The sequence below is a fragment of the Meles meles genome, chromosome 12, assembly GCF_922984935.1.
Source record: "Meles meles chromosome 12, mMelMel3.1 paternal haplotype, whole genome shotgun sequence".
NCBI classification, from domain to species: domain Eukaryota; kingdom Metazoa; phylum Chordata; class Mammalia; order Carnivora; family Mustelidae; genus Meles; species Meles meles.
In genome coordinates, this window is record NC_060077.1 from 35,369,473 (window position 1) to 35,395,209 (window position 25,737).

The window sequence follows — 25,737 nt, forward strand, 5'->3', positions numbered from 1 at the left end:
TTGTTTTTTTATCCATTCTGATACCCTGTGTCTTTTGATTGGGGCATTTAGCCCATTAACATTCAGGGTAACTATTGAGAGATATGAATTTAGTGCCATTATTAGCCTGTAAGGTGACTGTTACTGTATATTGTCTCTGTACCTTTCTGATCTACTACTTTTAGGCTCTCTCTTTGCTTAGAGGACCCCTTTCAATATTTCCTGTAGAGCTGGTTTGGTGTTTGCAAATTCTTTCAGTTTTTGTTTGTCCTGGAAGCTTTTGATCTCTCCTTCTATTTTCAATGATAGCCTAGCTGGATAGAGTATTCTTGGCTGCATGTTTTTCTCGTTGAGTGCTCTGAATATATCATGCCACCTCTTTCTGGCCTGCCAGGTCTCTGTGGATAAGTCTGCCGCCAATCTAATATTTTTACCATTGTATGTTACAGACTTCTTTTCTCGGGCTGCTTTCAGGATTTTCTCTTTGTCACTAAGACTTGTAAATTTTACTATTAGGTGACGGGGTGTGGACCTGTTCTTGTTGACTTTGAGGGGGGTTCTCTGCATCTCCTGGATTTTGATGCTTGTTCCCTTTGCCATATTAGGGAAATTCTCTCCAATGATTCTCTCCAATAGACCTTCTGCTCCCCTCTCTGTTTCTTCTTCTTCTGGAATCCCAATTATTCTAATGTTGTTTCGTCTTATGGTGTCACTTATCTCTCGAATTCTCCCCTCATGGTCCAGTAGCTGTTTGTCCCTCTTTTGCTCGGCTTCCTTATTCTCTGTCATTTGGTCTTCTATATCATTAATTCTTTCTTCTGCCTCATTTATCCTAGCAGTGAGAGCCTCCATTTTTGATTGCACCTCATTAATAGCTTTTTTGATTTCAACTTGGTTAGATTTTAGTTCTTTAATTTCTCCAGAAAGGGCTTTAATATCTCCAGAGAGGGTTTCTCTAATATCTTCCATGCCTTTTTCGAGCCCGGCTAGAATGTTCAGAATCGTCATTCTGAACTCTTGATCTGACATATTACCCATGTCTGTGTTGATTAGGTCCCTAGCCTTCGGTACTGTCTCTTGTTCTTTTGTTTGTGGTGATTTTTTCCGCCTTGTCATTTTGTCCAGATAAGAGGATATGAAGGAGCAAATAAAGTACTAAAAGGGTGGCAAAGACCCCAGAAAAATGCACTGTAACCAAATCAGAAGAGACCCCTAATTGTGGGGGGGAGAAAGGGGATAAAAACAGGTTCTGAAAAAAAAAAGAAAAAAAAAGGGGAAAAAAAGAAAAAAATTTTAAAAATAAAACAAATAAAAAAATATAAAAAAGAAAGAAAAAATATATATATTTAGATGAACTAGTCAAAAAACGTTAAAAAAGAAAAGGGTAAAAGTTTTAAAAAATTAAGCAGAAGAAGAAAAAGAAAAAAGAAAAAAAATTGAAAAAAAAAGAAAAAAAAATTGAAGTAGCCGCAAGACTAAAGAATCATGGGGAGAAAGCCATGAGTTCCGTGCTTTGCTTTCTCCTCCTCTGGAATTGCTCTGCTGTTTTAGGAATTGAACCTGCTTTCTCCTTGATAGATGAACTTCGTCCTGGCTGGATATTTTGTTGATCTTCTTGGGGAGGGGCCTGTTGTAGTGACTCTCAAGTGTCTTTGCCCAAGGCGGGATTGCACCGCCCTTACCAGTGGCCGGACTAAGTAATCGGCTCGGGTTCGCTTTTGGGAGCTTCTGTTCCCTGAATGCTTTCCGTAGAGTTCCAGAGGATGGGAATGAAAATGGCGGCCTCCCAGTCTCCGGCCCGGAGGAGCCGAGAGCCCAGGGCCCCACTCCTCAGTGCGCCCCCAGAGGACAGCACCCAATCACTCCCGTATCCCCAGCCTCTAGCCGCGCTCCGAGCTCACCCAGCCCGCGACCAGTTCAAGGTAACCCAGAGCTGAGAGTTCAGTCCTCAGCTCTGTCTCTGCAGCCGGCTTCTCCGTTCTAATACCTACGAGCTCTCCGACACTCTGACACCCCCGATCCTTCTGTGACCCTGCGGGGCCTGGGGCCACGCTGACCCCGCGTGGGCTTCACCCTGGTTTAGCCTCTGGAGCAATGTCCCTCAGTGGAACAGACTTTTAAAAGTCCTGATTTTGTGCTCCGTTGCTCCGCCGCTTGCCGGGAGCCGGCCCCTCCCCCCCGCAGTCTATCTTCCCGTCGTTTTAGATTCACTTCTCCGCCAGTCCTACCTTTCAGAAAGTGGTTGATTTTCTGTTTCTAGAGTTGCTGTTCTTCTTCTCTTCGCTCTCCCGTTGGATTTGTAGGTGTTTGCAATGTTTAGATAAGCTATCGAGCTGATCTCCTGCTACCTGATGTAGTCTCAGGCTGCTACTTCTCCGCCATCTTGACTCCTCCCCCTGTAATGAAGTTTTAAACAAAATAGTCAACTAGCCTAGAGATCAAGGATTAACATTCCCAAATGAACTTCATTTGCTCACATTTTTAGGAAAAAAATTTCACTTGATAACATTTATCTCATGATCCAGATCAATAATTTCCTAAGACATGCTCTCCAGCCTGTATATGGGAATGGATTCTCTGTGCATCAAGTTTGTGTGTATGTGTGTGTGTGGTGGGGGGAGAATAGGCTAGGTATAAGCAAGGTCAAGGGAGAAAGATAAAATATAACTAACAATATACTTTAGTTATATCTGAGACACACAGAGATAGACGACGTTTTGTCCAAGGTACATCAACAACTACTATAATGAAGATCAGCAGGATTCTGAATCCAGCATCCCTTTAAAAATTGCCCTCCTCAATCTCTGTTCATATGACTATTAGCAAGGTGACCCCACTTTGAGGCCAGCATTTTTTTGACCACAGGTGGACATGAGATTCAAGGTTAATTGAAAAAAAAAAAAAATCCTCAAGAATTTTGGAAGGAAAAAAGAAAAGAATAAATCAGCCTCTTTTGGGTGCCTTCAATTTATGATATAAAGGTCAGGGCCAGATGATGGCTAAGCTGACCAAAGAAGCAGAGGGGGCTGACTGTGGACAGAATGAATAATCCAGGCACACCAAAATGTAGAGAGATGAGAAGGAGAGAAAGGAGAAGGAGACCTGACGTCAGATGAGTCTGGTCCCAGTTGAGCCTGAAGCTTAACCACAGGACTTCCCTCAGTCTCTGACCCTAATATCTTAATCATAAGCATGCTGTTTTGCTTTATAGAGTCTGAAGTGAGTTTGTCTTATTGGAAAATGGGAGTCTTAACTAATGGGTATACTTTCATAGGTGAAAGAATGTGATCTTGATCTCCTAGCTATTTTTAGACCATGGTGAGTTCAGGGCAGCCAAAGGTGGGTGGGTACTCTCCTGGGAAGGTGGGGGAAATCAACACATCAGTTATTGTCACACTTGCATTTATTCCATTTGGCCACCCTTTGTACCAAATGATCACACTGACCAAAAAAAAAAAGGGGGGGGGATTCCTAAATGTTCTCACATGTAAGAAAACCCATAATTTGAAATTGCCTGGAGCAGGGCAGGGCCTCCTGTATAAGAATGATGAGAATGGGAAGTGAATTCTCTGGTATCTCAACAAAAAAGAGCCCAAGAAATACTGAAAATTTATGATTCTTGGCTAAAGGGTTTCTTGGACCTGATAAGTAAGCATTTTGCAAAAGAAGCAGGTTTGCCAAGAAAGTAGAATTTAAAAACCCTCAGTTAAGACTCCATATGAGGAGCTCTGAAACTAAAAGTGAATTCTCAAGCAAGGAAGCAGAGTAAGAGATTTCTTTAGAATGAAGAAAAGTGTGGACAATGTGAAAGAAGAGGGCCACAGATTTCAGCTCAAAAGTAGTGGCTCCCCAGGCTGTGGGGTGAGGGTAATTCTAATTCATTTTGCTAGTTATAAGTCCATCTATGTGTTACATACTTCACAGTAGTTTTGTGGTCTGTGTACATGTGTATAAAAGCAAAGACTGCTGATAACCATACAGGGCTTCCCAGGAAACAGGATGTATGTGTGTGTATAAGGGTGTATGGGTTCCACAAGCTAATAAGCATGTAGGTATCAAATTCACCAAAGCTTGTTGTTTTCACTAGATGGTGGATAAATTGTTCAAAGGATGGTGGTGCAGTGAGTTGAGCATCCGACTCTCTGTTTCGGCTCAGGTGGTGATCTCAGGGTCATGGGATCAAGTCCCACCCTGGGCTCCATGCTCAGTGAGGAGTCTGCTTAAGACTTTCTCTCCCTCTCCCTGTGCACCCCCCACCAACTTTCTCTAAAACAAATACATACATATTTTAAAAAAATCGTTCAAAGCATCAAATCCGGAATTTTCTGATTAAAGTCAGCCTATCCCAGATTATATGATATCTCTCCTCAAGTAATTGTTTCTGTGCCAAATCCACTCACTCACTCACTATTCACTTATTATTTCATTCACTGGGTACCAATTAAGTGCTAGATTCTTGAGATAATGACAATGTAGTGAACACAACAGACACATAAACATCTAATTTCAATACAAAAGTTAAGGGCTTAGAGACTTATGCATTAAGATTCTACAAAAGGCCTTAAGAAAGCCCCGGTCAAGCTCTGGAGGGAACAGAGCAGGCCTAATGGACAGTTTGGCTCTGACATGAATTCTAGAGGATGATGAGGAATCATCCAGGGCCTGAATGAGGGAAGAGCATGGGAAGTAAAGGCAGCAGCATGTGTGAAGTCTCACAGGTAAGAAACACACAGGCTATTTCAGTACGTGTACAATGCTCAGTCTGGGGTGTGTGTGTGTGTGTGTGTGTGTGTGTGTGTGTGTGTGTGTATGTGATCATTTATGGGCCTTCAGGCAGTCTCTGCCAGGAAGAGTTGTGGAGGGCTGGGACTGGGGATCCTCTCAAGAGCCACAGGCCTTATCACCACTGGCCAAGATGACAGATTCCCAACCAGAGGCACCACAATCACCGTACCATGTGGGTAGCTATGATCTCACACATCGTCACTATATTCTAAAACACAAGGAAATGCAGGGTTTGCATTTCACAGATTACAGTTAACATTTTACAGATGAGAACTTGGAAAAACACGGAGAGGTGCTGACATAATTTACCATAATTTCACAGTGGCTCTGTGCTGGAGAGCAGTGTGGGGATTTGCCTTTGATCCCTTCAAGTAATCTCAGGGCTCAACTGTGCTGCTGCCAAGTGGCTGGAAGAAAGAAAGAGATGAGGCTATAAATGGAAGGCACAATGCTTCTTATTGTATACCAAGTGACCTGCAGTGATCCCATGGTGTCTCCACTTATTCGTGATTCTTAATGAGAGGGTGTGTCTCAGTATCCTAAAAGAGTTTCCTGAGACAAGTTTAGTTGTTACCTGGTACCTTATGATTATGATAGTGAGCAAAATGCTTACATTATTAATTCCCGACTCTATCAACTGAAAGTCTGATGGCATTCCAGTACTCTCCAAATGTAATCCTGCAGTCAATGCTCAATAATTGAGGGATTGCACTTTATGGATTCCAATCTCTTTCTCTCTCTTGTTTTTCCCTCCAGCTGCTCATCCTTTGTCCGATTCATTGCATGACATCATTTCCATAGGAGGTTGTAGTGAGAGCAGGAAGAACTGCTGTTTTCTCAGTTGGCCATGCTGTTTTCTCCTTTAGCAGCTCTGGGAAATAATTTGATAGAGCACGTACCTATTGGCTAACATGCTTCTTAGGGTTTAGCTTTACGCATGCTGCTCTTGCTTTATTCTTTCCCTCCCCCCTCACCTACTTTTCCCTGTGCCCACCCAACACACATACACACATTTCTTTACAATGTACAATTGAGGGTAGGTCATAGTATTTAGGATTCCTCCTTAAGGAAGTGGAAAAATGTTAATGTTTGAAAAACATATACCAAACAAAATCTCTAGTCTCAGAGTACGTTCTGGATCAACCACTTATTAGAAATTTGACCTGGGGTCTAGAACTCACACTATCTGAGCCTTACTCTTCTCCCATAGAGCTGAAAGTGTTACAGTAAATGCTTTTTAATGTCGTTTCCCATTCTGTGGGGTTCACATGAGCAAAATGAACTTTGTACCTGATAGGGCATGAAAAATATTCATTTGATGCTTTAAGTTGCAGTGTTCTTTCTTTGCTCTCCAACAGCTGGAGACAATTAATTGCAAATAAAAAATTTGTCTGCAGCCCAGCTTTAGTGATGAGATGCTTTGTAGATGGAGTTTCCATGAACTTTGTGAGATTTATTAGTTGTGGAATACAGGCGGTTGGGCTTGCCTGAACCAACTTTAAGGATGGGATCAGAGTAGAACTATTTACTTATGGAGGCCAGAATCTACCTGGGAAGAAGTGACAGTGATGATCAAAATGGACCTGGGATCTCCAGTTATAATTGCCATAGTAAAACTGTAGAGGTATGACTCACAAATTAAGCTAAATATTAGGGTTTTGATTTGAATTTTTATAAGAAATAGAAAAAAATTTTCATTTTCAATCAGTTGGAGGAATTTTATTTGTATATGTTCAGATATTCACACCATCTTTCTAGCAATAAATTTTCCTTTATATTCTACATATAGAAGATAGGTTTATGAAACATGTTTAGGCGAATGGCAACAGGAATGTTGAGTGACAAACCAATGAAAGTTTGTTCTTCAGAAGGATGATTAGAAATACTATTTAACAATTCTTTTCTGCCATTAATTATTTAAATTGGTGGCAGGCATGTTACTCTAAATTACTACTTTTCCCTCTCAGTTTATCTGGGAATAAAATAGGGGCCTAGGATTTTTAGGCTGTGTTTATACAAACATCTAGGGAGAACATTAAGTAGTCCTTAAGTATTATAGACATTAATTTCTTGCTGCAGCATAGCTCTATTCTGCTAAATTTTTGATACAATTATTTGATATAATTATTATGGAAAGTTGGGGAAAATACATGTGTGTGGTTTCTATGTATTTTTTGTGAGGGAGGTTTGGAGGAAGAGGGAATCGGATGTGATTGGTTGGTTTATTAAGACTGACTTTCTGTATCCTTAATAAATATTTGGAATTTTTTTGTTAGTCACTTGTCTAGTGTGTCCCTTCAATAAAACATAAGTCCTTCTTAATTCCATAAATGACTTTTAAGTCATTATGTATCAAGAAAGAAAGAAAAATATTTTTAGTATTCTTTACTCAAGTGTGTTTGAGTGACAATGATGTAAAAGTTTGTAATAATCCTTTACGTCATCTCTTTAACTTCGATAAAGAAGGAATTGGCATTAAGCAGATGATAACCTGGCATCCCTCTGCCTTCAGAAGAGATAAATTAAAGTAACAGAATATCACCAGCCTCCCACCACGCTGGGATATTTATCAGATCTTTGAATTGGCTTCCGAAAGTTCCACTTCTTGTGTATTGACTATTTTTTGCTCAGAGAGAGTTTTTATTTAATTTATTCAAGTATTTATTTATCCAAACAAATGTGTTCAAGGTTATTCCTTCTGGTTCACGGGTCAACTTCAAAGATACTGTTTCTAAACCAGGATATCCCTCTTCTTAGGGCAATTTCTTAAGAGTATTTTGTGTCTGAATAGATGATCGGCCACACACATCTGCTGTTGACCCACTGGCGTTGATTTTCCAAGAGTGGAGATGAAGTTCTACTATCACCAACATTGGAAATAGCTCACACCCATGTCTAGTAGCCCAAACTGGCTGCATCTTCCTTGTGGGATTGGTTGTCTCTGTTTGAAGTTGCCCCTTTGGGGAACAAATGCATCACTTTGCTCCGACAAACTGAATTAACCTTATTAATGGTAACATTGTTATAAACTCTGTTCCCTAAAATTTTGTGTCTTTTCCTCATTGAAGAATTAGCTAAATGTATGAATTCAATTGAATACAGTTAGCAGGTGTAGGGGAGGAAAAACTTTTCCCTCTACCTCTTAGGTTTGTTACCTGGGACTCTGACAATTTGACAAAGATTAACAGGAGAAAAGCACACAAATTTTATTTGATGTTAATCTGTACATGAGGAGGGGGTCTTCTGATGAAACAAGTGAAGACCCCAAGAAGTGGATAGGCCTGAGAACTGATACGCCATTTCAACAAGGACTAAAAGATTGTGGACATGTGACATATTGATGGAAAAGTGTTCTTGGCTTTCAACGGTGGCAAACTGTGGGAAGATAAATATATGAAACAAACAAATGGAAAAGAAAAGCTGGCTTAGCAAGGTTTGTCTATGTTGTGGGAGGGGATTTACGGCAGTCCTTACTTCTCAGGAGTTTCTTTCAGTCGATAAAGGAACTTAACTTCCTGTTCATCCTGGTATGAGAGGATTGCTACTTTCCTTCCTAACCTGCTCTGGATTTTTTTGCCTCTGAATGGTACCTTCCTTTCTTTTGAAATTTATTTCTTCTCTCCAGTTCAGCTCCCAATCCTGTTAAAAGGATTTTCTTTCACAATAATAGTGTTTTATTTTTAATTTTTAAAAATTTTTTCAGTGTTCCAAGATCCATTGTTTATGTACCACACCCAGTGCTCCATGCAATACGTACCCTCCTTAATACCCACCACCAGGCTCACCCATCCCCCCACCCCCTCCCCTCTAAAACACTCAGTTTGTTTCTCAGAGTCCACAGTCTCTCATGGTTCATCTCACCCTCTGATTTCCCCCAATTCACTTTTCCTTTCCTTCTCTTAATGTCCTCCATATTATTCCTTATGTTCCACAAGTAAGTGAAACCATATGATAACTGACTTTCTCTGCTTGACTTATTTATGCTGAGTGAAATAGTGTTTGATTTTTATTGAGCTCCAATAGGAGTGACATAATGTTTTCCAATATATTAGAATAAACTTAATGCAAAAAGAAGATTTCTTAGTGGGCTGGTTCCTCTCCAGAGAGCTTCCATCTCAGGGCTCTGACACATTGCATGGCCAGTTGTCAGCAGCTCTAAGTTTATTCCAAATGTAACAGTGCTGTTTTCAGACCCCACCTTGAGCAGGTTTAAAATTAAAAAATAAGTTTAGAAGTTTATACCTGATTAAGAAAGCTTTTTTTTTTTAAAAGATTTTATTTGAGAGAGAGAAAAAGAAAGAGAGAGAGCATGAGTGGGGGGGGGGAGAGAGAGAAAAAGGAAGAGAGAGAGAGCATGAGTGGGGGGAGCAGCAGAGGCAGAGGGAGAAGCAGACTCCCTGCGGAGCAGGGAGCTCCATGTGGGGCTTGATCTGAGCCAAAGGCAGACACTTAACTGACGGAGCCTCCCAGGAACTCCAGTTAAGAAAGCTTTAAAAAAACAAATTTCGTGACTGAACTTAAAGGATATGCTACCATTATTTTGTGTGTTGTTTTGAATATAAGCTTTTATATTCAACTAACATAACCCAGGACACAGTCCCTGTGTAAGAATAGGGACTCCAGAGTCAAACACCACACAGCTGGAATCCTGGCAGATGGGATTTAATCTCTCTACCCTTCAACTTCTTCACCTCTGAAATAAGGACAATAAAAGCCCTTAACCTGTGGAATCGTTAAACCTAAATTAAATAATACATGTAGAAAGTCTAAGAATAATGCTTGGTACAGAGTAAGGATGGGACAAATATTTGCTTTTGATATTATTATTATTATTACCCAAAAGTCTCAATTTTTCATATTCTCACACCCTCTACTTAGTGTTAGGCCCACATCTCTAATTATTATTCTCCTATCACTTCAGACCATCTAAAAATTAACCCATGATATTTTTTTGCACAAATTTCTCTCTATTCCCACTTCTGTCAGATTGAACATAATTCCAACTATTGGTAGGAATGTAAATTGGTACAGCCACTGTGAAAATAGTATGGAGATTTATCAAGACATTAAACATAGAACTACCATACAATACAGTAATGCCAACTTTTGGGGTATTTATCTAAAGAAAACAAAACCCTAATTTGAAAAGACCTATGCATATGTTCATTTCAACATTTTTTACAATGGCCAAGATATGAAAGCAACCTAAGTGTCCCTCAAAAGATAAACGGATAAGGGCACCTGGTGGGGGTGGGGGTTAGTCATTAAGCACCTGCTTTTAGCTCAAGTCATGATCCCTGGGTCCTGGTGACCCAGCCTCACCTTGATCAGTGGGGAGCCTGCTTCTCCTTCTCCTACTCCCCCTGCTTGTATTCCCTCTGTCTCTCTGTCAAATAAATAAAAATAATTCTAAAAAAAAATGAATGGATAAAGAAGATGGGAGTTATATCTATCAATCTCTCTCTATATATGGCAGAATATTAGCATAAAAATGCTTAAAATCTTGCCACTTGTGACAACATGGTTGGACCTAGAGGGTATTATGCTAAGTAAAGTAAGTCAAACAGAGAGACAAATCTGTATGATCTCACATATATGTGGAATCTGAAAAACTAAACAATAAAAAAAAAGACAGAAACACTCAAATACAGAGAACAAATTGGTGGTTGCCAGAGGGGAGAGCAGGGAGGAAGATGGGCAAAATAGGTGAAGGGGTTTAAGAGGTACTAAATTCCAGTTACAGAATAAGTAAGTCACAGAGATGTAAAGTACAGCATAGGGACAGAGTTAATAATATCATAATAACTTTGTATGGTGACAGATGGCAACTAAACTTACTGTCTTTATAATGTCTATAAATGTCAAATCACTGTGGTTTTTATCTGAAACTAATACAATAATGTATGTCAACAACAATTTTTAGAAAATGGCTCCCTTGTAGCTCCAGCTAGGCTTCAAACCTTGAAATCCATCTAGAGCCCCACCACTAACACATACACACCATGTCCAATTTCACAGAGATTCTCTTGCATTCAACTTTGCAATACATGCAAATGTAACTAACCTGTGATCTTGTGATTTATAATAAGAAATACAAATATTGGGTCTTCATCCCTGGCACAGAGGATCTAAAACTGTTGGAATTTCTTAAGTGATGAGAGCAACAAAGGTGTCTTTTATATGTTAATGGGGTGATTTTTGAAAAGCACCTCAGGATGGGGTTTGGTTGCCAGTGGACCCAACTGTGATTGGCAAGTTGGAACTTTCAGTCCCACTCCCTGACCTCCTGAGAGAAGAGAGGGGAGAGGAGCTGATGGTTGAAATCAATTACCAGGGGCCAATGATTTAATCAATCATACCTATGTAATGTAGTCCCATAAAAACTCAAAAGAATGGAGTTTGGAGAGCTTCTGGGTTGGTGAACACATGGAGATTTGGGGAGACTGTCTCTTTTAGAAGAGGGACAGAAGGTCCATGTCCTTCCTCACATCTTGCCCTCTGTATCCCTTCCATCTGGCTGCTCCCGAGTCATATGCTTTTATTAAAAACCAGTTATCTAATAAGTAAACCGGTTTCCTGAGTTCTGTGAGCCATTCTAGTAAATTAACCCATTTGGGGTGGGGAGGGGGAGTCACGGGAACCTCTTAGGTGTACCTAACTAGTCAGAAGCACACATGACAACCTGGGCTTGTGATTGCTATCTGAAGTAGTGAGTTTTGTAGGACTGATGCCTTCACCCATAGGATCCAATGCTATCTCTCCCTGTAGATAGTGTCAGAGTTGAGGTAATTATGGAATACCCAGATGGCATCCAAGAACTGTGGGGAAAAAACCCACAAACTGGAAGTGGATGACAGAACCTGAAATCTTGCACTGCTTGCATTGTTACCACTGTGGTCTATGTAGGCTGCTGAAAACACGTCCCCACTGACTTCCCTTCTCCTACTCTTACTCTGCTGGAGATTGGTGTCCACACATTGTCCAAAATGAGTCTTTCAAAACATAGCTCAGATCATGTCATTCCTCTGCTAAAAAACCTCATGGTCAACAGTATCATAGAGAGAAAAATCCAGTCCTTACTGTGGCCTTCAATGTCCTACTGGATGTGATGCCTACCTAACTCTCTGGCTTCATTTCTTCTCCCTCTTTTTCACTCTCTTCAACCCCACTTCCCTGGCCTCCTTGCTGCTCTTAGGACCCGTTGAGCACAAACTTTCCCCTAACCTTTGCTCTTTGTTTCCTCAGATTGAAAATCTTCTACCAGATATATCCTTGCTTCTCCTACTGGCCCCATTTAGGTCGCTCTTGTGTATCACTTTATGAGAGGTGTTCCAGGATCACTCCAAATGGCAACATTAACACCTGCCCATCCTTCTCCCTTTCCCTGACTCTACCATATTCTTCAGAGCAGCACTTACCACCTGTTATACATTAGCCTGTAAGCTCCTGAGACTAGAGACATTATCTTACTCACTTTTCTATTCCTAGTGATTGTATTGGCATCTAGTAAATCGTAGGTCCTCCGTAAGTATTTATTGATTCACTTGATTAATAGGACCCCCGAGCAAGTAAATGAGTTGATTATATTAGAACCAAATGCACAAGTTTATATTCCCTTCATTATAATTTCCCCATTTTCAAGTCATTTGAATGCAGCAACACTACATTCATGAGAGTTAAGAGCATGATATAGAACCAGGGAACTGATAATTTATTATAATCCCTTCTCTCCCAAATTTTCTCTCCACTAACATTGCCTGCTGCCCATTCCTTCTTGGAGTGGGTAAAACAGGACTATGGGATTTTTTTGTTTGTTTGTTTTTGTTTTGTTCCCCCAAGCCCTGTCTTAATTCATACAATGAGTGGCTGTAATGTGAGTTATGACAAAAGCTGTTTTTTCCCTTCATTGCTCTTTCAAGTTATCTTCCTATTAGTCTATGCATGAAAAACAATGTCTTTCTTTCTAACCAATATGCCTCTTCTCTATTTAGCTATTTAAGGCAACTGGCTGGGTTCAATAATTTCTAGTATTTTAGAAATCATTATTTAAAAAATTTGCATAGAATACTCTTTATTGATGTATAACTCTGAATTTTAATATGTATGCCTATTCTTGTGACCAATATCACATTCAGGATACAAAATATTTTTATCACTCCTGAAAACTCTCTCATGCTGTCTCTTTATAGTCAAATCTTTCCTCTACTAGAACCCCTGGCAATCTCTGATCTCTTTCACTATAATTTTGTCTTTCCCAGAATGTTACATAAATGGAATCACAGTATGTAAACTTTTGACACTGTTTTTTTTTTGTTTGTTTGTTTTACTTGACATAATACCTTTGAGATTCATCCATATTTTTTTGTGTATTAACTGTTTGTTCTTGCTTATTGCTGAGTTGTATTCCTTTGTGCCCACAATTTACTTACCCATTCATCTATTGAAGGACATTTTTTTCCATTTTTCAACAATTATGAGTAAAGATACCATAAGCATTTGTGTATAGATGTTTCTAAGAGAGTTAAGTGCTCATTTCTCTGGGGGAAATAACTAAAAGAGGGATTGCTAAATCATCTGGTGAGTATATGTACAAATTTAGAACACATTGTCAAACTATTTTTCCAGAACAGCTGTCCCACTTTGCATTCCCACCAGCAATGTACAAGAGTTCCAGTTGCTTCATATTCTCACCAACACTTGGTACTCTCATTTAAAAAAAAACTCAGCTATTCTAACTGTAATAATATCTTATAGTGCTATTAATTTTCCATTTTCCTAATGGCTAATGATGTTGAACATCATTATATGTGCTTATTTGCCATCTATATATCAACTTAGGCAGCTGACCTTTTTAAAATTGTGCTATACTCTTACGTTCAGTTTTCAGAATTCTTTATCTATTCTGATTGTAAGTCCTATGTTAGATAAATGATTTATTGATTTACAAATATTTTCATGTGTACAGTATCCCTTTTCATTCTTAGTGTCTTTTGAAGAGCAAACTTTTTCATTTTAATTTCTCTGAGTTTCTTCTAAAAGTTGTATAGTTCTATGTTTTACTTTAAGATCCATAATCTTGAGTTAATTTTTTGTATCTGAAGATTTAATTCAAGTATCTTGTAACTCAAGATAATCTTGAGTTTATTTTTGTATAGAGCATGTGGTTGAGTATAGGTTCATGCTTTTGCATATTGTTGTCCAATATGCAAATGTTATTTGTTGAAATGCTGTTTGTTGAAAACACTATTCTTACTCAGTTGAGTTGCTTTTGCACCATTCTAAAAAACCAATTGCAGGCATTTGGGTAGGTATGTTCCTGAGTCCCATATTCTATTTTATTGACCTCTGGATATATAACTTTTCAAATATCATATTCTTAATTTGTGTGGTTTTGTTTTTCCTTAAAATGGGTGATGTGAGTTCACTATTTTCCCCCAAATCATTTGTTATTATAATTATTTTTCTTTAACATATAAGTTTTAGATATGCTTATATTTACAACAAATCTTGTTGGGATTTAGATTGGAATGGCATCTAATCTACAGATCAATTTGAAAAGAATTGACATCTTAAGTTATTTTTAGTCTTCTAATCCATGGTATGACTCTTACCTTATTTAGGTTGTTGATTTTGTTCAACAACATTGTATGGTTTTGACATATAGATCCCAAACATATTTTACTAGATGTATACTGAAATTGTTTTTGAGAATTTTTGTACATGATACTGTTTTTCAAACGTGGGTCTCCCGGGGCGCCTAGGTGTGGCTCAGTGGGTTAAGCCTCTGCCTTCAACTCAGGTCATGATCTCAGGATCCTGGGATGCAGCCCCCATCGGTCTTTCTGCTCTGCAGGGAGCCTGCTTCTCCATCTCTCTCCGCCTGCCTCTCTGCCTACTTGTGATCTCTCTCTGTCAAATAAACAAAAAAAAAATCTTTAAAAAAAAATGTGGGTCTCCAATTGTTCTTTACTCTCATATAGAAATACAATTAATTTCTGAAAGATGACCTCATGTCTGTGATCTTGATAAACTGACTTATAAATTCAAGATTTTTTTTGTAGTTTCCTTGATATTTTCATTACAGTCTCGGAACAATTCCAGCTTTCTTGTTTACTTATCAATCTGTACACTTTCTTTTTCTTGCTTTGCTGAACTGACAAGGACTTTTAGTATCTTATTAAATAATAGAAGTGGTGAGATTAAAAATGCCTTCCTTCTTCCCAATCTTGAGGGGATGGGGGATTCAATATTTCACCATTAAGCATTATTAAATGTGGGTTTTTTTAAGTACTTTTATCAAGCTAAGGAAATTCTTTTCCTACTGCTTTGCTGAGAATTTTTATTGTGAATGGATGTCAAATTTTCTCAAATGCCTCTTCTACCAAATGTGATATGATTTCATGGTTTTTTTTTTTTCTTCCTTAGATTATTAATCTGATGAGTTACTCTTGCTTGATTTTGAGTATTGAACTAGGCTTGCATTCCTGGGGGAAATTCTACTTGACCATGGTATATTATTCTTGTTATATATTGATGCATTTGATTGGCTAATATCTTTTGAGATATTTTCTACATTCATGAGGGGTATTAGTCTGTAGTTTTCTTTACTTGGAACATCTTTGTATGGTTTTGGCATCAAGGTTTTTCAAACTCATAAAAGTATATAATATAGTTTTGATTTTTTAAATATATGAACACCCAATATTAAAAAGGATGCATGTTAACGCCCTTCTCATAGCATCTTTGCTTAGCATTTTAGTTGTTATGTTAAAATTATGTGAACTCTAACATAACAACTGGAAAAGCTCCAAGTACTTGGAAATTACAGTACCCTTCTAAAAAATTCACGGGTCAAAGAGGAAAATCTCAAGGGAAATTAGAAAAGTTTAAACTGAATAAAATGTTCCTTTCTTTTTATGGAAAAGATTGGTGTACAGTTGGTGTTCTTATTTCTTTAAATATTTGGTCATATTCCTGAAATGATCTCTGCATAGAGTTTTCTTTTTAATAAGATTTTAAACTTAGTAGATTTTAAATTTAGTAGATGTAGGACTATTCAGATTATCTATTTCATCATGGGTGAGTTTCACTTCATCATTTCAATTTTTCCCACTTTCATGAAAATGGCTTATATTTTCTGAGTTGTTTAATTCATTTGGATAGAGTTGTTAATATTTCCTTATTTTTCATACAATGCCTGAGTTTGCACTGATATGTCCTCCTTTATTTTTCATATTGATAATTTATACCATCTCTATTCATCAGTCTGTCTACAGGTATATTAATTTTAAGTCTTTTCAAAAATCAGCCATGTTTCATTTATTTTCTCTATTCTGTTTTTGATTTCATTTATTTCTGATCTTATATTTTTTTCTGCTTTTCTTCTGGTTTCTTGATACAGAAGTTTAAAATGTTAATTTAAAATCTTTCTTCTTTACTAATATAAGCATGAAATGGCATAAATTTCCCTGTAAGCATTACTTTAGCTGTATCACACAAGTTTTGATATATTATATTTTTATTTTATTCAGCTTAAATATTTTCTAATTTCTCTTGAGACTTCCTTTTGACCCATGGATTTTTTAGAAGAGTGTTGTTAATTTCCAAGTATTTGGAAATTTTAAGTTGCCATTATGTGAGAGTTCATATAATTTTAACATAACGACTGAAATTGTGAACACAGAGACTGTGGGAATAGTGTACTCATAATATCACTAGTTATGTTACATCTTTTTTTTAATGTCAGGTGTTCAATTACTTGAAGAATTAGAGCTGTTAATCGTTTTTGGACTTTATTTCTGAACTCTGACACCCTTGTTCCTTCTATTGCTTTCTGGATAAAGTTTAACTCCATATTGATCATATAATTCCTTCCAAATTGTACTACATCTGCCATTTTTAATTTATTTAATACTCTTTCTAACAAAAGACTCTGCTCTTTATAAAAATATCCTTTATTCTTGGTTCTCCAAACACAATAAGCTTGAAACTGAGAAGACTTGCTACCCTTTTCCATGATTTTGCCTTAGCTCTTACACTACTGATGCTTGGGTTGCTCTTCATTCTGCCTTGACTAAGCCCCATCAGTGTTTTCAGAGACTAGTTAATATTTCATCTTCCTTTTCAAGTCCCCTTGACCCTTCACGACTGAGCCTCAATAAAACTTTTAGTATATTAAGCCCAAATGAAAATTTCAAGGCAAATCATATAACGCTTAGATGCCTGAATATAACAATCTATATTGTACCTCTTAGTATTCCAAGAGCCATGCTTACTGCACATAACAGTTTATCATGAAAAGTTTTGTTCTTTTTGCTTTTTTCTACTGTTGACTTGATGAATGCTGTCCAGAAAAATCAATGCTAATAATTCTTTAGCCATAATTCTTTAGCTAGTAATTCATAGCCATATTCATTTGCTCAATAACACAGAACAGCATTTCTTTAAATAGGTGTATGGATATCTGAGACACTTATTTCAATAGAAGAAACAAGAGTTCTGTTTTTGTAAAGTATAGGGAAACCATGTATTCTGATCATCTCCTACTCATCCTGCTGGTGAAGAAGGGATTTCCTACCCTAAGTTATATGAGATGGCCGAACACACAGCACCTGCCACTGAACAGATGAGATTGACAGCAGTTAACTAGTCATATATACTCATACTTGGAGAGGAGAACACTGCACAACATGCAAGGCCACAGGAGAACTACACTCAGAAGGGGCAAGCTTTGTAGTAACAAGGCACGGGGTACCCCCTGGTTTCTATGAGAGGATGGGATTAGCTTGTTTAAATAATTTCATGGTTGGCAGAGAACTAAAAACCCTTATACTAAGAACTGGGTACAATTCAGCTGATCCACCTGATAGGGGAGCTAGCCAGATGGGGAGCCCTTCCTGCTGGGTGAATGGGCAGACATATTTGAAGGGGAATAGGGGACTCTTGGTTAGACCTCTGAGGCCCTGTGAGGCTCAAAAATGTCAATATAACACTTAAAATATTAGGTTTTGCAATACAATGTGTGATAAACAATACTAAGCAGGTTCATTTATTGCAGGACTTCTGAGAGCCTTTAATATGCTAACATCAAAGTAATTTCAAGAAGGGATAACATATGTGGTGGTCCTTACACCTATGTATGGATAGTTCACTTTTTGAAGAGGAACATTTTGTGGATTGATGTTTAAGGAATGTATTTTTTAAAATGCTGCTTTAGAACATTGATTTATCCAACATTATGACTAAAGTCGTCATGACAAGAGTGATTTTCCATTTAATTAATTTTTATCATAACTTGTGAGGGAAATTAAATGCTATTGCATACTTATTAAACAAAACAGACTATTCCTTTATACACCTGCTTTTTTTTTTAAAAGATTTTTATTTGAGAGAGAGAATGAGTGAGAGAGAGAGAGTGAGTGGGAGGGAAAGAGAGAGGGAACACAAGCAGGGGGAGGGGCAGAGGGAAAGGGAGAAGCAGACACCCTGCTGAGCAGGGACCCCAATGTGGGGCTCCATCCCAGCACCCTGGGACCATGACCTGAGCCAAAGGTAGCACTCAACTGCCTGAGCCCCTCTGGTGTCCCTATGCATCTGTTTTATTTGAATATTTCCATTCTTATTTTATGTTCAGTCTGAATATATGTTTTTAGAAACATGTCTTTTCTATCAAAATGCATTATGAAAATATTTTAAATGCAGTCTTCTAAGATAATATTTCATATGTTTCAATTGGATAATATTGAATAAAATTATAAATTTTGAGGAACAATTGACCATGACACCAAACCTCATATAAACCTTATGGTCTTTAAAAAAATATATTCAGGCCAAATGAGGAACACAAAATTATCCAACCTACATTCAAGCTACTTGGGTCTAGGCTTAAGTAAGAAATAGCTTATCTATTTCATTATCTCCCCAGATTTGTTCTATCTGAACACAAAGTGTCTCATCTCCACCTATTCTACTCTGGACAGCTGGCAACTTTATACTATAAAGAAACCTTGTTATACTTGAACAAATGGATCTCAGGAAAGGCAAAAACAGTGACTTTCTTCTAATATTGGGATATGGAAATTTCAAAGTATCTAACACCACAAAGAAGCCTTCAGTGGCTCCATCTTAGGCATCTGTTTTACTGTCTTACTTTTTACTACCTCTGTGCCTCAGCTCCTCCATATCCTACTCCCTGGGGTATATTTCTCTCCTGTGAAGACTGTATAAATACTGACCTTCTTTAGACATCAATTCATATTTCATTTTCTGCCATAAATTATTTTTTGACAACTCAAGAGCTGCCCTTGTAACACTTAATAGTGTCCTGATTAAAATCATTTATTTAAAAAAAAACTTTTAAATTTGAGTATAGTTGACACACAATGTTACATTAGTTCCAGGTGTACAACATAGTGATTCAACGTCTATGTTATGCTGTGCTCACCACAAGTGTAGCTACCATGTGTCAACACACAATGCTATTACAATATCACTAACTACATTCCCTATGCTGCTCCTTTTATTCCCATGACTTATTCATTCCATCACTGAAAGCCTGTATCTTCCACTTCCCTTCACCCATTCTACCCTTCCTGCTACTCACTTCCCTTTGGAAAACATCAGTTTGTTCTCTGTATTTATAGGTCTGATTCTGCTTTTTGTTTATTCATGTGTTTTATTTTTCACATCCCACATATCAGCAAAATCATATGGTATTTGTCTTTCTGTCTGATTTATTTCTCTTAGCATAATACCCTCTAGGTCCATCCATGTTGTTGCAAATGGCAAGATCTCATCCTTTTTTTATGGCTGAGTAATATTCGTGTGTGTGTGTGTGTGTGTGTGTGTGTGTGTGTACCCACCTTCCTATCCATTTGTCAACTGATGGACTCTTAGGTTGTTTCCATATCTTGGCTACTGTAAATAATGTTGTAAGAAACATAGGGCTACATGCATCTTTTTGAATTAGTGTTTTCATTTTGGGGGGATAAATACTCAGTAGTGGAATTACTGAATCATACATTATTTCTACTTTTAATTTTTTGAGGAAACGCCATACTGATTTCCATAGTGGCTGTACCAATTTACCTTCCTACCAACAGTGCACAGGGGTTTCTTTTTCTCCACATCCTCACCGACACATTAAACTATTTCTTTGTTTATTCTGAGACAAACTTTTTCTTATAGAAACCCAATTTTATACAATATAATGAAAGCTAATATTGCAATATTATTCTATATTCTATTCTATAGAATAATATTCTATAAATGCATATAATTTAATAACAAATATTCTATAAATGCATATAATTTAAATTTTTTGGTCATTAATTTATAAAAATTGTAAAGAGTAAAATAGCTAAAGATCAAATAAGGTCTTTGATGCCAACCTTTGTACATGTCAGATTTTTTATAGCTTTATTGAGATATAATTGTCATATAACAATGTATAATTTTAAGGTATAAAGCATGATGATTTGGTACATATATTTACTGCAAAATGATTAATACCATAACATTAATTAAGACATCCTTCATCTCACATAGTTACTGTCTTGTGTGTGTTGTGAGAACTTTTTTTTGTTATTGTTGTGAGAATTTTTAAGATTTACTTTCTCAGTAATTTTCAAGTATTCAATACAGTGTTATTAACTGTAGTCACTATGCTGTACATTAGATCCCATAATTTATTAATCTTATAACTGGATGTTTGCACTCTTTGACCACCTTCACCCATTTTCTCCACTCTCACAACCACTAATCTACTCTCTGTTTCTAGGAGTTGTTTTTTATTTTTTTTTAGATTTCATATGTAAGTGAGATCATATAGTATTTTTCTTTCTCTGTATGAATAATTTCACTTAACATAACGTCAAGTTTCATTTATGTTGTAGCAAATGGCAGGATTTCTTCCTTTTTATGGCTGAATAATATACGTGTGTGTGTGTGTGTGTGTGTGTGTGTGTGTGTGTACACGCACCACACTGTACCACAGTTTCTTTATCATTTCATTCACCAGTGGACACTTAGGTAGTTTGTAATTCATTATTACTTGCTTATTGTAAGCAATGCTGTAAATAAAATGGGGTGCAGATATATCTTTGAAATAGAGTTTCATTTCCTTTGGATATATCCCCAGAAGTGGAATTTCTAAGTCACATGGTAGTTTTATCTTTATTTTTTGAAGGAACCTCCATAATGTTTTTCATGGTGGCTGTTCTAATTTACATTCCCACCAAGAGTACATTAAGGTTTCTTTTTTCCACATCCTAACCAGCATTTGTTATCTCTTGTCTTTTTGACGCCAGTCATTCTAACAGGTGTGAGGTAGTATCTCATTATAGACTTGATTTACATTGTTGATTATTAGTGATGTTGAGCATTTTTTTTCACATACCTGTTGGACATGTTTGTCTTCTTTGGAAAAATATTTATTCTGGTCCTTTTACTTTCTCTTTTTAAAAAGATTTTATTTACTTATTTGAGAGAGAGAACGAGAGAGAGAGAGAATGAGTGGGGAAGGGCAGAGGGAGAAGCAGACCCCTTGCTGAGCAGGGAGCCTGATGCGGGGCTTGATTCCCGGAACTCCAGGATCATGACCTGAGCTGAAGGCAGTTGCTCAACCAACTGAGCCACCCAGACACTCCTCTGGTTCTTTTCCTATATTTAAATCAGATTATTTGTGTTTTTATATTTAATTATATGAGTTACTTATTTATTTTGGTATTAATGCCTTAATTGACATATGGTTTGCAAATATTTTCTCCCATTCCATAGGTTGCCTTTCCATTTCTTTTCTGAATATATTTGACATATAATGTAATGTAAATTCAAGGTGTACAATGTGTTACTCTAATATATTTTTATATTGCAATATGATTGCTGTTGTAGCCATATCTGTCACATGACATATTAGAGTACAATACTATTGTTTATATTTATCATACTGTGCATTAGATCTCTATGGCTTATTTACCACTTGTTACAAGTTTTTACCCTTAAACAACATCAGTCTTATTCCTCCAACCCCTATCCCCTGGTAACCATCATTTTTTTTTTAATGAATTTGACTTTTTTAGATTCCACATATAAGTGATATAATTTAGAATTTGTCTTTCTCTGTCTAATGTCTCACTTAGCATAATGTGCTCAAAGTCCATCCATGTTGTCATGAATGGCAGGATATCCTCCTTTATCATGGTTGAATAATATACCATTGTGTATATATACCACTTTTTAAAATTAAAACATCTGTTGATAAGCATTTTGGTTGTTTTCATACTTGGCTATTGTTAATAATGCTGCAAAAAATATGGGAGTGCATATATATCTTCAAAATTCTGATCTCATTTCATTTGGGTATATACCAGAATTGGTGGATCTATTTTTAATTTTTTTGAGCAACTTCCATATTGTTTTCCACAGTGGCTGGACCAATATATATTCTCACTACCAGGGTGTAAGGGTTCCCTTTCACCACATCCTCACCAGCACCTGTTGTCTCTTGTCTTCCTGAGGACAGCCATTCTAACAGGTTTGAAGTGATATTTCATTGTGCTTTTGATTTGCATTTCCATGATGATTAGTGATACTGAGTGTCTTTTCATATGCCTATTAGTCATTTTGACGTTTTCTTTGGAAAAATGTCTATGTAGTTCTTCTAGTTCTTAATTGGATATTGGTTTTTTGTTATCAAGTTGTATAATTCTTTGTATATTTGGGATATTAAGTTCTTATCCAATAAATGGTTTGTCACTTTTATCTTTTAAGACAGCCAGCCCTTGGTTTTTCTGATCTTTTCTATTATTTTTCTGGTCTTTATTTCATTTATTTTTGCTCTGATCTTTATTTCCTTCCTTCTGCTAACTTTGGGCTTAACTTGTTTTTCTTTTCCTAGTTCTTTGAGGTATAAAATTGGGTTGTTTGAGATCTTCCTAATTTCTCAAAGGATGAGTTTACTGCTATAAACTTTCCTCTCAAAACTTCTTTTGCTGTATCCCACAAGATTTGATACATTGCAAATGTATGATCTATTTTGAAGAAGATTCCATGTGCAGACCTATGTATTCCATGTGTATTCTGCTATTGTTAGATGGAATGTTTTGTGTATGTCTGCTAAGTTTATTCGTTCTAAACTATGATTCAATTCCATTTCCTTGTTGATTTTTCTGTCAGCAAAATTTATCCATTGCTGGTAGTGGAGTATTAAATTCCCCTATCATTATTATATTGTTGTCTATTTCTTTCTTAAGATGTTAGTATTTGCTTATATATTTTGGTGCTTGGGTGTTGGGAACATGTATATTTGCCATTGTTATGTCTTCTTGATGCAGTGACCCTTTGATCATTATGTCATACCCTTCTTTGTCTCTTGTTATCATTTTTGGCTTGAAGTTTATTTTGTCTGACAGCTGTACTGCTTTCTTTGGTTTTCACTTGCCTGGGGAATCATCTTTCTTCCTTTAACTTTGAGCATATGGCCTTTTCATTTTGTTGATTGTTTCTTTTACTGTAAAGAGCTTTTTAGTTTGAAAAGTCCCACTTTTTTATTTTTGCTTTTGTTGCCTGTGCTTTTGGGGTCATATCCAAAGAAATCATTGTGAAGACCAATGTTAAAGAGCTGTTTCTTTATATTTTCTTCTAGGAGTTTTGTGATTTCAAGTCTTACATTTACCTCTTCAATCCATATTTTTTCTTTTCTTTCTTTCTTTTTTTTTTTAAGACAGAGATGTGGGGAAGGGCAGAGGGAGAGAAATAATTTTTACCAAGCTCCATGCCCAGGTGAGCCCAACACAGGGCTTGATCACATGACTATGAGATATGACCTGACCTGAATAGGAGTCTTTTGCTTAACTAACAGAGCCACCTAGGCATCCCTACTTTAACCCATTTCAAGTTAGTTTTTGTGAGTGGTGTAACACAGGGTCCAGTTTCATCCTTTTGCATATGGATATCCAGTATTCCCAATACCACTTATTAGTAGACTATTATATAAATATATGTGTATATATATTTAAGGATTTTATTTATTTATTTGACAGAGAGAGTGAGAGAACACAAGTAGGCAGAGCAGCAGAGGGAGAGGGAGAAGCAGGCTCTCCACTGAGCAGGGAGCCTGATGCGGGCTTGATCCCAGGACCCTGGGATCATCACCTGAGCCAAAGGCAGCCTCTTAACCAACTGAGCCACCCAGGCACCCCATAAATATATTTTTCATAAAATTATTCATGTGTTAAATAATGAGAACAGAAGTAATTGAAATGCTCAGTGAGGAGCCCAATGTGGAGCTTGAACTGATGACCCTGACATCAAAACCTGAGCTGAGATCACATTTAACCAACTGGATCATGCAGGTGCCCCACAGTAACTGATGTCCTTTAAAATTCACCCAAACATTTTAATTTATTATGTTTTTTCTATTATAAGATTGTGAAATTGGCTATCACTAAAGTACACTTTATAGTAATAAAGAATCCAAGATTATTTTTCCTTTTATAAAATTTTTGGTTTTAATAAGCCACAGTTGTAAATTATCTTATTACTTATGAAATTAATCTGAAACAAACCCACATTTAAAAAAATACGTATCATGGTAAAACATTTAAACACCAGTGGGAGTATGAGAGTTACAATTTTATGCAAGATGAAGTCAGGGTAGAAGTAATTACTTGCGGTGCTAACGGAGCATGGGGGATGGGGTGGAAAACAAAAGACAGAGGGGTCTGTGTGAATTTCTTTCTTCTTCTTTTTTTTTTTTTGTTATAGCACAACATATATTTCAAATGGACAAAAAATTAGTATCATTTACAGTATCTTAAGATAAATTGCCTTTGAATGGGAGCTTCCTTTCCAGTAATTTGAGGTCTACAGGACATATCTAGAAAATGTACTACTATGGAAAACTACTGCTTAAATAGAATGGGGAAGGAGGGAGGGCCTGTAGTTTCTCTTTTTGATTAATTGCTGTAACACTTTCCTTCAGGCAGCTGAGGGAGTTTCATGTTTTCTTTAGACATCATTAGGTGCCAGAACTCTTGCAGGACAACTTTGATGCTATATGAATTCTGCCATTTTGCTAGTACTGATATGGCTCTTGGGTCCACCACTCCATTAGAACTATTAACTCCATTCATATTAATTTTTGTTACAAATCTTACAAAGAGGGGGTGATTCTGGGTATTTAGGTCCCATTCTATTTTAAGGCTGTATATTCGGTTTTCATAAATTGTTCTTGGAAGCCCAATTATCATCCCTGTCCATCTTGTAAGTGTCATGTCTTTGTCAGCTTCTAGGCCCCAGCTAACTGTGCCATCTCCTACTTCTTTCTGGCCTTCTTTCAGTTCTTCCAACAGTCAAAAACTGCAAGGTACTTTTACTCCTGAGCCCGTGGTGGCTGCCATCTTGTGTCGCTGTCACTTCCTGTGTGAGTTTCTATTTAGTGTTCAGACCTTGGGAGAACCCCATAGTTTCCTGGCTTTTCCCCAGCATTTGGCATTGAACTTGAATAAATCTGCAGAGTCTACCGTTCCTGACCAACAAGGCAGGATGAAGACACACTGTCCCAAGGAGCAAAGCCTGTGGGAGAGCCCAGTGATGTGGTCAGAAATGACAAATTACAGCTCAGAACTTCTAGGCTCTCCTCTGCCCAAAGCTCCATGTGAGGTAATAGCTACATAGTAAAAGACAAGGCTGTCATGGTGAAAATGTATGTGAGAGCCAGCATGAGACACTTGGGACAGGGTTCAGCTATGCCAGACACCAGCTTGCTGAATTAGAGTGACTGCTCAATCTTTCTGCTTCCCATCCTTCTCTCAAAGGGCTGGTATGACATCACATTGATCATATCTACCTGGCACACAGGAAGCACTACATTCATCACTGTATAATTGTCTGAGTATTCATGGCTCCTTGAAGTCTCCAAAGCTGCACTAGGGGTTGCCAGGGAATATAAAGATTGTCCCATCTGACTGTTGT

At 37.2% G+C, this 25,737-nt stretch overlaps 1 pseudogene; it reads right to left on the minus strand.

The window, feature by feature from the left end:
• Positions 1 to 24,719: 24,719 nt before the first annotated feature.
• LOC123954640 lies at positions 24,720 to 25,163 on the minus strand (annotated as a pseudogene).
• Positions 25,164 to 25,737: the final 574 nt, after the last annotated feature.